The sequence below is a fragment of the Cotesia glomerata genome, linkage group LG3 (genome assembly GCF_020080835.1).
Source record: "Cotesia glomerata isolate CgM1 linkage group LG3, MPM_Cglom_v2.3, whole genome shotgun sequence".
In the NCBI taxonomy this organism is placed as follows: Eukaryota; Metazoa; Arthropoda; class Insecta; order Hymenoptera; family Braconidae; genus Cotesia; species Cotesia glomerata.
This window is the reverse complement of record NC_058160.1, coordinates 20,589,552-20,605,189: the sequence shown is the minus strand read 5'-3', so window position 1 is coordinate 20,605,189 and position 15,638 is coordinate 20,589,552. Positions and strand designations below refer to the sequence as shown.

General features: G+C 33.3%; 1 non-coding gene across 1 annotated transcript; it reads right to left on the bottom strand.

Moving 5' to 3' along the window:
• Positions 1–291: 291 nt before the first annotated feature.
• Positions 292–413, bottom strand: LOC123262322. Its single transcript, XR_006508914.1, has one exon. It is a non-coding gene; the product is annotated as a U5 spliceosomal RNA (small nuclear RNA).
• Between the last annotated feature and the right edge of the window lie 15,225 nt (positions 414–15,638).

Genomic DNA, 15,638 nt, shown 5'->3' with positions numbered 1-15,638 from the left:
AAAATCAGTTTAAATTTTTCGACCCGGGTTTATCGTCTTGATTTGAGTAGAAAAATTCTTAAACCAAGAAATTTCTCTTAGTTTAAGTAAATTTTACTCGATCGAAGCATTATTGGCCTTGATTCAAATTAAATTTTCTTTCAGTATCAAGCAAACAAAATTTCTCATTCTCAGATACTAATAAAAAATTAGATTTACTTCTTTCGCAAACTAATAATTTCTCAACATACCGTCTAACTTTAACGGCACTTCAAGACGTCTCACTGTAGAATTAATTTTGTATTAAATTGTTGCCCAGCTATCGCTGGGCATTCAAAAATAAGTCATTTAGACTCATCAAGATGTTCCCCTCCACGGAAATCTTTAGTAAAAGGCGAAAGATTTATTCGTAAATTGAAGGGAAACCAGAGTGATTAGATTGCAAAAAAGAGTAGCAATTAAGACCTCAGACTCAAGTCTCTACCCTTAAACAAATAAATTTATTTTAGCCACCTAGCGTCGCCTACGCTAACTACTCACAACGTTTGAATATATTTACCTCTAATGCTTATGTAATTCAATCTTATCTATAGACTTTACTAATAATCATATATTTTATATAGATTTATTTATAATTAACTTAAGCGATATAAAATATGATGAAAATTAGTATATAAATTATTTTACTTCATAAAGTTTGTTAATTACTAATTTGTCCGAATACTTGGAAAAAATTTTTTTCTGTAAAAGACATACTACTTTTTACATCGATAATATGAGTATAAAATCAAGTTAATTTTATTAATTCTAAATAAAAATTAAACTGCAGATATTATAATCTTAGAAACCTTAAGATACATTCGATTAATTATTTTAAACTTACTTGAGAAAAATTCAATAAATTTTAATTTTTATGATTGAAAAAATTTTCAAACTCCCACAATGTTTTTTACTATTCACCCATTGAACAAATATTCATATATATAAAAACTTCCAAGCTGATGCTATTTTTCATCATATCTTGATAAATTGAAACATTACAGCTGTCACGTGAGACTCTGCGGCAGGCTGACCTCCAAAGAAATCTACTTAAAAATAAAAATTTTACCAAATACTGATGTTTGATATAAAAAAAGTCAGTTAAACTTTTTTCAAATACATCAAAGGATCATAATAAAATTATCTGGAGTTGTTGAAATTTCGCTATTGAATAGAAAAATGTGAATAATACTTATTAAAAAAATTTTTCTGAAATGAAAAGCATGTTTAAAAATGTCAAATATATATAGGTATAATGCAATGTATACAAAGAACCTATTCCACCCCCGAAGTAATTCCTTACATTCATTGAGGCTTACGAAAAAATCCAAGAAGACGAAGGATATATATTCATGTATCTGTAGTTATAGTATCAAAGCGTCACAAAAAAGATTTGCAGTTTCACGCATTATATTTCCGCATCTATTGATTTATTTAAAATTTTCTGATATTCTTCTCGAGTTATTCAATTCTCAAAATTTTTGTGCTGAAAGGTACATAAGTATAGTAATGGTCTCGTATATTTGTGCGCGTATGGATGTAAGCAAATAATGCACATATGTATACTGACAAGAATTAAATAAACCAACATAGAGAAGGAAGCGAGGAAGGACGGATTTATAAAAGTGTAATGGAGTTCCACGAATGCCTATTCATCACCCTAAAATTTTTTCCTTGAAGTTAACACCGCGAAATCTCCATCAAAGTTGATTCAAACTTCCAAACTGATTCATAGTCAAGTACTACATCACTCTCACGTATATCAATTATGCCCGAAATAATAAGTCTTTCTTTTTTCCAACTTAAGTTATTGGGCTTAATATTAATGAACAAGGTCTATAAAGTCCAGACCATTAATAAAGACATCGATATACCACACACGGTGACGCTGGAAATATATCACGTCGTACTATCGAGTTACGCGGCGGTTTGTATTAGTCTGTTTTGTCCAGTGGGCGGTCTTTATACCTACTTTTACCAACTCTTTTACTTGACTTTAACTACATAACGAAGTATGTGTTTTAATTCTAAGTCTAATTCACTAGCCGCAACATAAATGGATGTAATTTCTAAATGATTCGCTACACTTACTAATCATATTATACCTGAGATAAAATAATATTTTAGTAAAAAATTCAAAACAATATTTTGTTGAATTTAAGTTGACGGTTATTAATTTTTGACTTCTTGTTAAGTAAAACCTACCAAAAAGTCAACATTTAGTTGTGACGCTTGGGCAGGATTATTTGTGTGTACACTAAAAGTGTACACTAAAAAAGTTTACTTGTTTCAAAAAAAAAAATCGTTAACCAAGAAAATATTTTTAAGAGCTTCATTTTGATTTAAATTTTGATTCAAGACAATGAAACTTTTCAAAATGATTTTTTTGGTTCACGAATATTTTTCTTCGATCAAGTTAATTTTTTTTTCGTTTCGTAAATGGCTAATCGGTCGAATCGAAGAGCATGAAAATATCCTAAGCGTCACATAAAAAACTGTTGACTTTTTGGTAAATTTTATTTAACAAAAAGTCAAAAATTAATAATTGTCAACTTAAATTTAACAAAATATTACCAAAAAAATTTTCGTGCCGCTTGGGATATAGCAAATAGATTATTACACGCGAAGGATCAAAACATTAAGTTCGAAGATTTTTTAAGTGTTTCATACTCGAATATAACGGAAAATCCCGGGGATGGCCTGCAGGTCCAACCGCTTGTCAGATTTTTTTTTTTTTTGAGAAGTTGGGTTTTGCAAATAGATAATTATTAAATAGTCAGCAATTTAATATCGTCGATTATAATGATAGTGAACGAAAAATTTATATAAATTCTTTTGCACTCAAGTTGTAGATCTGTTAATATTGATACCAGATATTATTTTTATTTTTAATACTTATTTCAAGTTCGAATATGCCGGTAAATCGATTCTATTCGAATACGTCATAAAGATAGAGCTTGAAGATAATGCAACACATTCATGAGTCATTTGGAATATATAACATGTGAAGCATCGGCGAATTTAATAAACTAATAGCTTACAACTTAACACGTATAACGCAGCAGTTTTCCCGGAAAATATCGAAGTTTTTTCGATTCGCAACAACAAATGTTCCCATGGATACTTGTGTTCTTTTCTTTAGGTTTATGAGCTCTGTCCACCACTTCAAACTTCACCACTCAAGGGAGCAGACGCTGAACTTTCCTCAGAAAAATCGTTGAATTCATTCATCTATTTAAATTTCTATCTTTTTTTAAAATAAATTATTGATAGAATTTTTGTTGATAAATAATAATTAAATTATTTAAAAATCAATCATGGGGCGAGGAATTATTTTATATTGTATAATTATTGTGAGTGTAGGGGGGAGTAAAATAAAAATTCACGATTCCAAGCAACTAGATTCTTCGGAGCGTCTCAGGCGTGATGCGGTAAGTTTCAATATCAAGTCAACTTTTAGAAAATTAATTATTGCATTTTTCTTAAACTGAATTTTGAAAAATAAAATAATTCATTCAAGTATTAGTTCAAAGTTTTAAATTTTTAGGTAGATTTCATAGAAATCAATCTTTTGCATTGGTCCTCATGTCGGAATTTACTCAGAATTTTGTCCTAATATCACTTAACTAGTCAAGTAAAGCTCAAAAATAACGTTAGTTAAAAAATTTATATATGTATATATATATATATATATATATATATATATATATATATATATATATATATATACATATGTAATAAACGCGGGATGTTGCCGCGATTGTGTCTACAGTTCTTGACGGATCTAGATGAAATTTGTTACACATATTCTTTGGATAATAACCTGGAATGAGTTCGAAGATGAGCAAAATCCATCCATAAGTTTAGAAATGGCAGCTCTTAAAAATTATCAAAATAGTGCAAATCACGTTTTCGGTGACTTCATTGATGTATAACTTTTGGTTGAAAAGAGATGGCTAATTTTTGATGAATTCATGTGAAAGCTCATGAAATTGCCTTTAATTTGACGTATGTAATATTGACATTTTGACATTTTTAGTTATTTTATCAAAGTTAAGGGTTCTATTGAACCATTTTCAGACAATGTGTAGTGCAGCCGACTTATGAATGTTAATCTGTCGAGAATTCGTAACAGATCCCAATGAAATTTAGTATACAAATTCCTTAGACAATCAGCTTGCATGAGCCTTAAAATGAGCGAAATCCTTCGATTAGTTCAGAAATAGTAGCTCTTCAAAATGATCAAAACAGTAAAAAGCCCTAGGGGCAAAATGGGCCCCTAAAATTTTCAATATCCAAAAATATTTAGGGGCAAAATGTGCCCCCAACATTTTCAACTCTCGAAGTGTTTGGGAGGTATAATGGACTGATTAGACTTTAAAAATCAAAGAATATTTTTCAGTTAAACGTGTTCTAGAATTTTTGAATTATAGAAAAAATTATATAGGTAAAGTACGAACTAGGTCTCGAGTTCAATAACAGCATTATCTAATATATAAAATTCTCGTGTCACAATGTTCGTCCCATACTCCTCCGAAACGGCTTGACCGATTCTCATGAAATTTTTTATGCATATTCAGTAAGCCTGAGAATCGGCTACTATCTATTTTTCTAACCTCTAAGTGATAAGGGGTGTTCACCCTAAAAATTTTTTTTTTATTTTTTTGATAAAATTTTTTTTTTTTTATTTTCTTATTATGTGGCATCAAAAAATACAGACAACTCTAAATTTGCACTTTTTTATCACCAACCCTTGCTTTTTAATAGTCATTTTCATAATTTTATCATTTTCTATCCTGCTCGATAACATCAATTATTATCACTTGGTAAGTTATCCCCTCCATGCGTCTACCGGTGTCAATTCTCACCCTGTAAACAGCACGGAGTAGAGATGTTACCTCTACAGTTTTCGGCTATTATTAGTGTTTATGCTTCAAGCGTAGTAGTTAAACATTTTTACTATCTCAGTGTAACTCTTATATAAAATATATTTTCGAGTAACTTTATTATTTATTTATTAATAACTAATATTATTGAATATAATTAATTATTAATAACTAATAAAATTATTAATTTCACCGGCACACAAAAAAAAAAAAGTTGTCTGTACTTGGGACGCGCCACATATATTCCCATGTAATTTGACCCGCTGAACCCGAATTTGAGGTCCGTTTGGCCCCTACACCCTAGGATTTTGAGAAAACTGTAAAAAACCGAAAAAAAACGGGAAAATTGGGGGTTTTGGTGATTGAAAAATTTTTTTAGATTCTAACTATGCATGATTTTCATGTATTTCGATCTGCTTTATACTTATCTGAAGTGTACTCAGACCAGCAGCCATTAAAAGTCTAAGTAAATCCCGAAAAACCCATGAAAATTGCGAAAAAAAACAAAAAATTCCCAATATTGTGATAAAAAAAATGTATTGAGCTAAATATATGATGATTTTTCATGTAGGTTTATCGACGACATATAAATCTCCAACTGTTATAACTCAGACGCCTCGAAAACATCAAACAAATGTGCAAAAATCCTCATAATACGGAAACAAATGAAATCTAATATAATAAAAATCTAGTTCTTATCCAAAAGAAATAAAAATCATATCATTCGATCTGTGGTGCATAAAAAGTATTTCGTCTTAAGACTTAAAAAATTAATTTTTCGGAAAATATCATCAAAACCCTTTGGATTTGAATTTTAATTCGTTCTCCGCTTATATCTCACCCTTTTATCTTCAAACGTCCTGCATAAAGGGTTTCTCTTTCGTTTCCTCTCTTCTTCGGGTAAATCTCTCTTCAGAGTCCAACAATGATCTACCATCATATTGACATCCACTCATGTTTTGATGGAATGTTTCTTCTCTTTCTTCACTGAAATTACCAAGATTTTCAGGAAAGTGTGAAAGATGAGATTGTAAATAGTGCAATTTTGTATTCACATTCCCTACAAAATTTCGAGATACTTCCTTAAAACTTCCCCAAGCTGCTCTCTCAATCTTGTGCATCTCATACTCAAGATTAGCATCCTGGAATTGAGTCCGAATTTGGGGTACATAAAAAATTCCTTCTTTCAATTTATTGTCACTTATAGCTGGAAATTTTTCGTCCAAGTACTTAACACAGTTGCCATTTTTATCGAGAGCTTTGACAAAATGCTTCATAAGGTCAAGCTTGATATAAAGTGGTGGCAGCAAGTACTTGTAAGGATTAATGAGAGATTCTCGCATAACGTTGTGAGAACCATGATTCAAATTCTTTCTTGTTGGCCGTTCTTTTCTACTGTAGGGAATTTTCCGATCGTTACTATCCTACAAACATACAAGAAGGGATATATTGTGAACCAGATTGTTGGCTTAACTAGTGTAGCAATTTTCAGATCACCACAAACTTTTCAATGATTTTTGGTCAAATGAGCTACTGGAGTCGGTGCTTTGAGACTTCGCTTAGACAAAGCAATGAAAAACTTTCACTCCTCGTCCTGAAAGTGTTCGGCTTTAACTCATCAATCAAACTTCTTACATCTGAACAGTCCACTAATGAATTTTCGCCGTTTTAAAAATGTTATCAGATTTTTTTTTCCCTATCACGATAAAAATAAGCTGTTGTATTTTTAGTTAATAAATTTTTTCTTCTTTAAGCTGTAGATTTAGGGTTTTCACATCTAGGTGCTTTTTGGGCTCAGAATCGATTTCTTGCTTAAATGCTTGTGCCTGTAACCAGGGCACCTCCACGTGGTGACGGCGGGCAACAGGACCGTCTGGCATAGTCCCTGGGTTAACGGCTTGAATGCCGTCATGGCAGGCACAAGTAATAAGTGTTTTACGATGCAGGGACCCGGAATCCCAGTATCGGCGTCTGGTCAGAGTGAGAAAGCAGGCTCGCAGGCGTCGTCATCAAGTGACTGCAGCTCTTCATTAGTGGGTGACTTGGCTTCTGAAGCGTTTAATATGACAAGAAGTGTCTCTCACATATGTAACAAAAACTCCAATTGCTTCTGTTACATATGTGGAGAATTTGAAGTAACGAAAAGTCGTAGATCTTTTCAAACAAATTGAAAAATGTCTACGAAACCTGCTTCGGTATCCAGATTACGAACTGGGAAGCAACTTGGGTACCACATTCACTTTGCAATCGGTGTCACACGATGCTTACTCGTTGGGAGCAGACGAAAAGTAAACAGTGCTTGAAATTTTCAAAACCTGTGATTTGGTCTGCACCAACGAGTTCCAAAAACTGCTATTTTTGCACGACGGAAGTTTCAGGTTTTTCTTCGACAACCAAACATAAAATTCAATATGCCAACGTAACATCAGTTGTGCCAGCAGAAAAAGTTTTGAATGTCGAAGAACCTGCAGCTCCTGAACCAGTGAATGAACATGAAGAGATGGAAGTTGAAGATAACTTTGAAGAAATCGATCCTGAACCCGAAGAGATCCATTCTGAGGATGAAGAATACATCCCGAAGTGGTGTTCCTAGAAGTAAAGACCCTGAAGTCTTCGATCAACTTGAATTGAATGACCTTGTACGAGACTTAGGACTATCTAAGGTAAAAGCTGAACATTTAGCCTCAGCTTTAAGGAAAAAAATTTATTAGCTAAAAATACAACAGCTTATTTTTATCGTGATAGGGAAAAAGAGTTCCGGAAGTATTTTACAAAAGACAGCGAAAATTCATTTGTGTACTGTTCAGATGTAAAAGGACTGATCGATGAGTTGAAGCCAAACACTTACAAAGACGAAGAATGGAGGACTTCTATTGACTCCTCTAGGCGAAGTCTTAAAGCTGTGCTTCTTCATAATGGAAACTTATTGGCACCGATTCCAGTAGCTCATTCGACTAAACTAAAGGAGACTTATGACAATTTACAGGTTGTATTAGATAAAATAAACTATTCAGAACATCAATGGAAGGTTTGTGGTGATCTGAAAATTGCAACAATATTGCTAGGCCAACAATCAGGGGTTCACAAAGTACCCCTGCTTCTTATGTTTGTGGGATAGCCGAGACCGAAAGAATCATTACATTCAAAAGAATGGCCAACAAGAACAAATTTGAATCCTGGTTCTCACAATGTTACGCGACAATCTCTAATTGATCCTTCCAAGTACTTGCTGCCCCACTTCATATCAAGCTTGGCCTTATGAAGCAATTTGTCAAAAGCTCTGGATAAAGATGGAAACTGTTTTAAGTACTTGGGCGAAAAATTTCCAGCTATAAGTGACGCTAAATTAAAAGAAGGAATTTTTGATGGACCCCAAATTCGGACTCTATTCCAGGATGCTAATCTTGAATATGAGATGAACGAGATTGAGAGAGCAGCTTGGGGAAGTTTTAAGGAAGTATCACAGCAATTTTAGGGAATACGAAAAGTGATAACTACGCAACTTTAGTTGACGAGTTGTTATACAACTATAATACTTTAGGTTGCTTAATGAATACAAAATTGCACTATTTACATTCTCATCTTTCACACTTTCCTGAAAATCTTGGTGATTTTAGTGAAGAGCAAGGTGAGAGATTCCATCAAGACATTAGTGTGATGGAAAAACGATATCAAGGAACGTGGGATGTAAATATGATGGCAGATCATTGTTGGACTCTGAAGAGAGATTTACCCGAAGAAGAGAGGAAACGAAAGAGAAACCCTTTATGCAGGACGTTTGAAGATAAAAGGGTGAGATATAAGCGGAGAACGAATTAAAATTCAAATCCAAAGGGTTTTGATGATATTTTCCGAAAAATTAATTTTTTAAGTCTTAGGACGAAATACTTTTTTATGCACCACAGATCGAATGATATGATTTTTTTATTTATTTTGAATAATAACTCGATTTTTATTATATTACATTTGATTTTTTCCAATTTTCGGGGTTTTTTGCACATTTGTTTGATGTTTTCGAGACGTCTGAGTTATAAAAGTTGGAGATTTATATGTCGTCGATAAACCTACATGAAAATCATCATATATTTAGCTCAATACATTTTTTTTTATCACAATATTGGGAATTTTTTGTTTTTTTTTCGCAATTTTCATGGGTTTTTCGGGATTTACTTAGACTTTTAATGGCTGCTGGTCTGAGTACACTTCAGATAAGTATAAAGCAGATCGAAATACATGAAAATCATGCATAGTTAGAATCTAAAAAAATTTTTCAATCACCAAAACCCCCAATTTTCCCGTTTTTTTTCGGTTTTTTACAGTTTTCTCAAAATCCTAGGGTGTAGGGGCCAAACGGACCTCAAATTCGGGTTCAGCGGGTCAAATTACATGGGAATATATGTGGCGCGTCCCAAGTACAGACAACTTTTTTTTTTTTGTGTGCCGGTGTTTTGAGTGTAAATCACACGATCAGTTAATTAAGTGACTTACATAACCTCTAAAATACTCAACACGTGTCACGAGTTCCCGCAAACAACGGCTATTGAGTTGTAAGTATAAATTATTTATCACGTTCACATGTAATCCAAAATGGCCAGAGATTACATCTTTGCTGTTGCCTGGCCAAAATGCAATACATCGTCATGACATTTCAGCACGTGTGTTTAGACAAAAGCTGAAATCATTAATAAATTTTATTACTAAATCACATGTATTCGGTCCCACACGTTGCTGGCTGTATTCGGTTGAGTGGCAAAAGCGAGGATTACCTCATGCCCACATTTTGGTTTGGTTAATCGACAAAATCCGTCCCGAAGAAATAGATAATATAATTTCTGCAGAAATTCCTGATCCGTCTACTGATCAATTGCTGTTTGATATTGTTACAGCAAACATGATTCATGGCCCATGCGGTACTTTTAATCGTTCATCGCCTTGCATGTCAGATGGAAAATGTACAAAAAATTTCCCTAAAGATTTCACTAACGATACAATCACAAATGTCGACGGATATCCAATATATCGTCGAAGGAATCCAGATAATGGCGGACAATCATTTATTAAAAACATCAGCAACACAGACATTGATATTGACAATCGTTGGGTCGTGCCATATTCGCCCCTGCTGAGCAAAACATACAATGCTCATATTAATGTTAAGTTCTGCAGTTCTGTGAAGAGCATCAAATACATTTGCAAGTATGTCCATAAAGGCAGTGACATGGCGGTGTTTAGTGTGGAAAATACCAATGTGAATGCTCCTCCAGTAAATAAAAACGATGAAATAACGCTCTACCAAATAGGTCGGTACATCAGCTCCAATGAATCTGTTTGGCGTATCTTTGGTTTTCCAATTCATGAACGGGATCCAGCAGTTGTTCAGTTAGCCGTTCATCTTGAAAATGGTCAGCGTGTATATTTCACGAACGAGACAGCGATTGATCGTGCTATAAATCCACCAAAAACTACACTCACTGAATTTTTTGAATTGTGTAATCGTGCGGATGATTTTGGTGCCTTTGCACGTACTTTACTCTATTTACAAGTACCACGCTATTTCACATGGGCTCAAACAAAACAATGGATACCCCGCAAGCAAGGCTCACCAGTTGATACATGCCCCAATTTATTCAAATCAAACGCCTTGGGGCGAGTATTTACGGTGAATCCAAGGCAGACTGAGTGCTTTTATCTTCGACTATTGTTGGTTAATGTTACTGGCCCATTGTCATTTCAAGATATACGTAAAGTGAATGGGCAACAGTATACAACGTATAAAGATGCATGCCTTGCACTCGGCTTGCTAGAAGGTGACAATCAGTGGGAATGTATGCTTGCTGAAGCAGCATTGAACTGTACAGCAATACAAATTCGTCTACTATTCGCTATAGTGTTGACTACATGTTTTCCAGCCCGAGCAGAGATATTGTGGGATAATCACAAAGATTCAATGACTGATGACATATTGCATCAACATCGTACATGGTGTAACGATCTAGCGATAACATTTAGCGACGATATGTACAATGAAGCATTGATTGCTATTGAGGATCTTTGCATTATCATTGCCAACTTACCACTCAGTCATTTCGGTATGAATTCGCCAAATCGAGGTGCAACTGATTTAATGAACACTGAAATGAATCGTGAAATGCAGTACAACACTGTAGAAATGGTGGCGATTGTTACTCGCAATGTCCCATGTAACGTCCACGTTTTCAAAATATAATTATCTAATTAGTCCCCAGCTCAAAATTTGCTCGCCGGAGTCCAGGGTCATAAACGGGGATCACATTATCAATAACAAAATATAAACAAAACACTTCATTTTAAATAAATCAAAGATAAAGGAAACCTCTTTATTGGCCTGATCATGTTAATAAACGATATAAACAATATAAGCAAATTAAACAATATAAACAATACATTAGAACACTCTTTTCACACATATTCGCGGTTCAAAATCATTAACGCGGTTCAAAATCAAGAAACAATATAAGCAATATATACTAATACAATAAAAACTTTCTATCCAAACATACACGACGGTATTCACGGTTCAAACTAAAAAAAAACGCGGTCTACAAAATACTAACTAGTTTCCCAGTAACACCCCCTCCCCCCTCAGGGCGACTAGCCGTCATCCCTGTGGGGTCCTAAACTCTACCCTGAGAGCAAGTGGAGAGTATCCTCCTCGCTCCCACCTACACGGCTTATGATCACCTACCGTACCTCAGCTGAAGGCTTCGGCACGGGGAGTAGCACTTTCATCCGGTCGGTTCACGATACTTACCTGGGCCTTGGTCAGACTCCAGGTAGAGTATCATCCTCTAGAATTACTTGGTGGAGTATTCGTCCGAGTAATTCTCCCGAGAAAGAATTGCTTCTCTTATCGAGCCAAATTTTGGCGGTTATCATTTTTCCCCTAACTCTCTTGTAACGAACCGGAAGGGTCATTTTAGACACCTGTCCGGTGTCCTCGAACTAGCATTCAAAAATAATTATTTATTATTTTAATCGTGATTTCCTTCATTTTCTATCCATTCGTCTCGCCAAATTCTAAGTTTTTATTTTCGAAACTCAATTCTTTATTATTTTAATCGTAATTTCCTTCATTTTCTATCCATTCGTTTCGTCAAATTCACAATTCTTTATTATTTTAATCGCAATTTCTTTCATTATATATCCATTCGTTGATTTTCCATACTAAATTGTCCTCGGGACTTATAAAATCTTCGCTTACCTAAATTATTTCTTACAAAATAATAATCGTCATTTCTTTCATTTTATATCCATTCATCGCTTTCCCATACTAAATCTTGTTCGAAACTTAGAATAATTTTCCCAGTCTTTTAATTTCTTTTACAATTAATTTCTTTTGCTCGATTAATTCGCTCGGCTTCATAATAATTTCTCACATGCTTAATTTCTTAATTTAATCATACCTTCGGTAACAATAATATAATATTATTAACTAAATAAATACAATAATTAAATAATAATCGCCGCACTAATAACAATAACTGTTTCTATTAATTTTTAAGTAATCAATAAAAATAAACTAAAATACTCAAATACAAAAAGTAAAATCTGGGTCATACCCACTAATGAATGAGGAACAAAGAACCATTTACAACCGCATTATGCTCGCAGTTTCAGCAGGACAAGGTGGGTTCTTCTTTTTAGATGCACCAGGTGGAACTGGCAAGACATTCCTTATTTCGCTAATTCTCGCCAAAATACGATCCAATAATGGCATCGCATTGGCCGTTGCATCATCGGGCATTGCGGCAACTTTATTGGATGGAAGCAGAACAGCTCATTCAGTATTTGAGCTACCATTAAATATTCAAAATAACCCTGACGCAGTGTGCAACATAAAAAAACAATCGTCCATAGCCACAGTACTGAAACAGTGTAAAATTATCATCTGGGATGAATGTACCATGGCACACAAACATTCGCTTGAGGCGTTGAACAGGACATTGAAAGATATTAAAAACAACGACAAACTATTTGTTGGCACTCTGTTAGTCCTTTCAGGTGACTTCAGACAAACACTTCCCGTCATTCCACGTTCAACATACGCTGATGAAATCAACGCCTGCTTAAAATCATCGACATTGTGGCGTAATGTTGAAATAGTACAGCTGAAAGTAAATATGCGCGTTCAAATGCTTCAAGATCCATCCGCTGAAACATTCTCAAAACAACTCTTAGATATCGGCGATGGAAAAGTCACTATAGCTGAAACTGGATACATAAAATTAGCGAATGATTTCTGCACAATCATTGATTCGCAAGATGCTCTCATTGAACAAATATTTCCCGATGTACACATGAATTACATAAATCTCGAGAAGCTTGCAGAAAGAGCAATGTTAGCTGCAAAAAATGTGGACGTTGACATTTTAAATCTGAAGATACAACAGTTATTGCCAGGGGACTTGATATCATATAAATCTATTGATACAGTTTGCGATGACACTGAAGCTGTAAATTTTCCAACAGAGTTTTTGAACTCACTAGATTTCCCAGGCATGCCACCACATAACTCACAATTGAAGGTTGGATCTCCAATTATTTTGCTTCGTAATTTGAACCCGCCACGGCTATGCAACGGTACGCGATTAGTCATTAAAAAATTAATGAAAAACGTTATCGAAGGCACCATTTTAAATGGCAAGTTTCGAGGTGAAAATATATTGATACCACGAATACCTATTATACCCACAGATGTACCAATTCAATTTAAGCGTATTCAATTTCCGATTAGATTGGCATTTGCAATGACTATTAATAAATCCCAAGGCCAAACAATGTCTGTTTGTGGCTTAGATTTGAGCACACCATGTTTTTCACACGGACAATTATACGTTGCATGCTCTCGAGTGGGTAAACCATCAAGTTTGTTTGTATTAGCTAAAGACGGGCTAACAAAAAATATTGTTCACGCTGCAGCATTAAGAGATTAATATGATGTAATTAATTAATTAATTATATAAATAATTATTACTTTTAATAAATTAAAACAATTAATGTTTGGTGTTTTGTTATTTTTAAACAACATTCCCTCATCGTTCACAGTGCTCCAGGCCTTTTTCACTAATATTCCACATCTTTATACACTTCCAATAAGTTAGTAATTTTTTTTCTACACTAGAAATTCTCTAGAAATTATTCACATGGCAAAACAACGTTTGCCGGGTCAGCTAGTATATATATATATATATATATATATATATATATATATATATATATATATATATATATATATATATATATATATATATATAAAGATTTACAAACGCGAATACTTGACAATTATTCTGCTCTCTAACGACTCGTTATCGTCACTCAGAGCTCAATCATTGTTATTTCTGTCTGTGATAAATATTTTTACAGTGTACGGATAATACACGAATTATGTGAATTTAATATCTCTCAACATCCTGTCCCATTAGAAATAAATATTTAGAATAATTTAATAAGTTTTTATTTTACAGTGATATTCACTTTTATCATACATAGAAATATTAATAGATATTAATAAATTAAACAAAAATTCGTTCTTTAGAATTACTTTGACACCCTTGTTTTGATTAGTTCATTCGTTTGAAAGATATCGTTTAATTTCTAAACAAATCTCAAAAAAGTTTTTTTCCTAAATAACTTGAAGAATATCGTCCAATCATTCTTTTGTAATACAATTTTAACTTCCCCTTGTAGGAACTACAATGCTTCAAGATAGGAACAAAACACTTTATATGTGTTTTGTTAAAACACTTGGATTTACAGTGTGTGGGTTACTGATGACAAAAAAAAAATATCTTCATTCGACGACTCGTCAAGAAATGGGTTTATGCTGGATTAAAACAAGGAAAAATTCTACAATAGCTTGTGTTTTTGAAACAAATTACTTATTAAGCATTGTTTCTAAGTATAATGACTTGTTTCTTTCGGAAAGGACGGTCTTTACGAAGCAATACGTTTATTGGACCAGGAAAAGCTGGCCATTGAAGAGTACATTCGACAAAATGACTCTTATTATCGACTCTTATTATTCTAACATGTTAAATGAAAGAGTTTCTAGAAAAATAAGGACCAAAAATAAGATAAGAGAAAGTGAAAATTATGAAGAATTTGACAATGATGATATGATATTTAATTATTATTTCTTCGGGTTTCTTGTCACGTTTGGGATTATGGTTTTTGTGATTGAAATGACTTGTGGGGGACATTCCAGAATTTACAGACAGTTCCTAATTCAAGGTCGTAACTAATCATTCTGTTTGGATATTGATTGTAGTTATTTGTCTTCTGATAAATTTTTTTGATTCAAATTACTTGAATTACTATTTGAGAACTTTCATTGATTATTATCTTATCTGTGTACTAATGTTTGAAAATAATTGTCAGTTATCTCCAATTTTAGCTTGAAAAATTATTCTTAATAAAGTGTTCTCGATGAATTTTTTTTTTTTTTAATTCAAATTTAATTTTGTTAAGACTGAAAATTATATCCAGTGTGCATTTATAGTACTCAGTTCACTTTTTTTTCATTCACTGTTGCTTATTTCTTAACTTATAAGATTATTTTAGTAAACTAATATATTACTAACATGTAGAAATTTTTTAGAAAGAACCTGTATGAACGTCACGCTAAGTAAACAGAAAAAATTACTTACATTTTTTGCTCGAGAAAAAAATTCGGAAAAAATATATTTACTTGGCTCA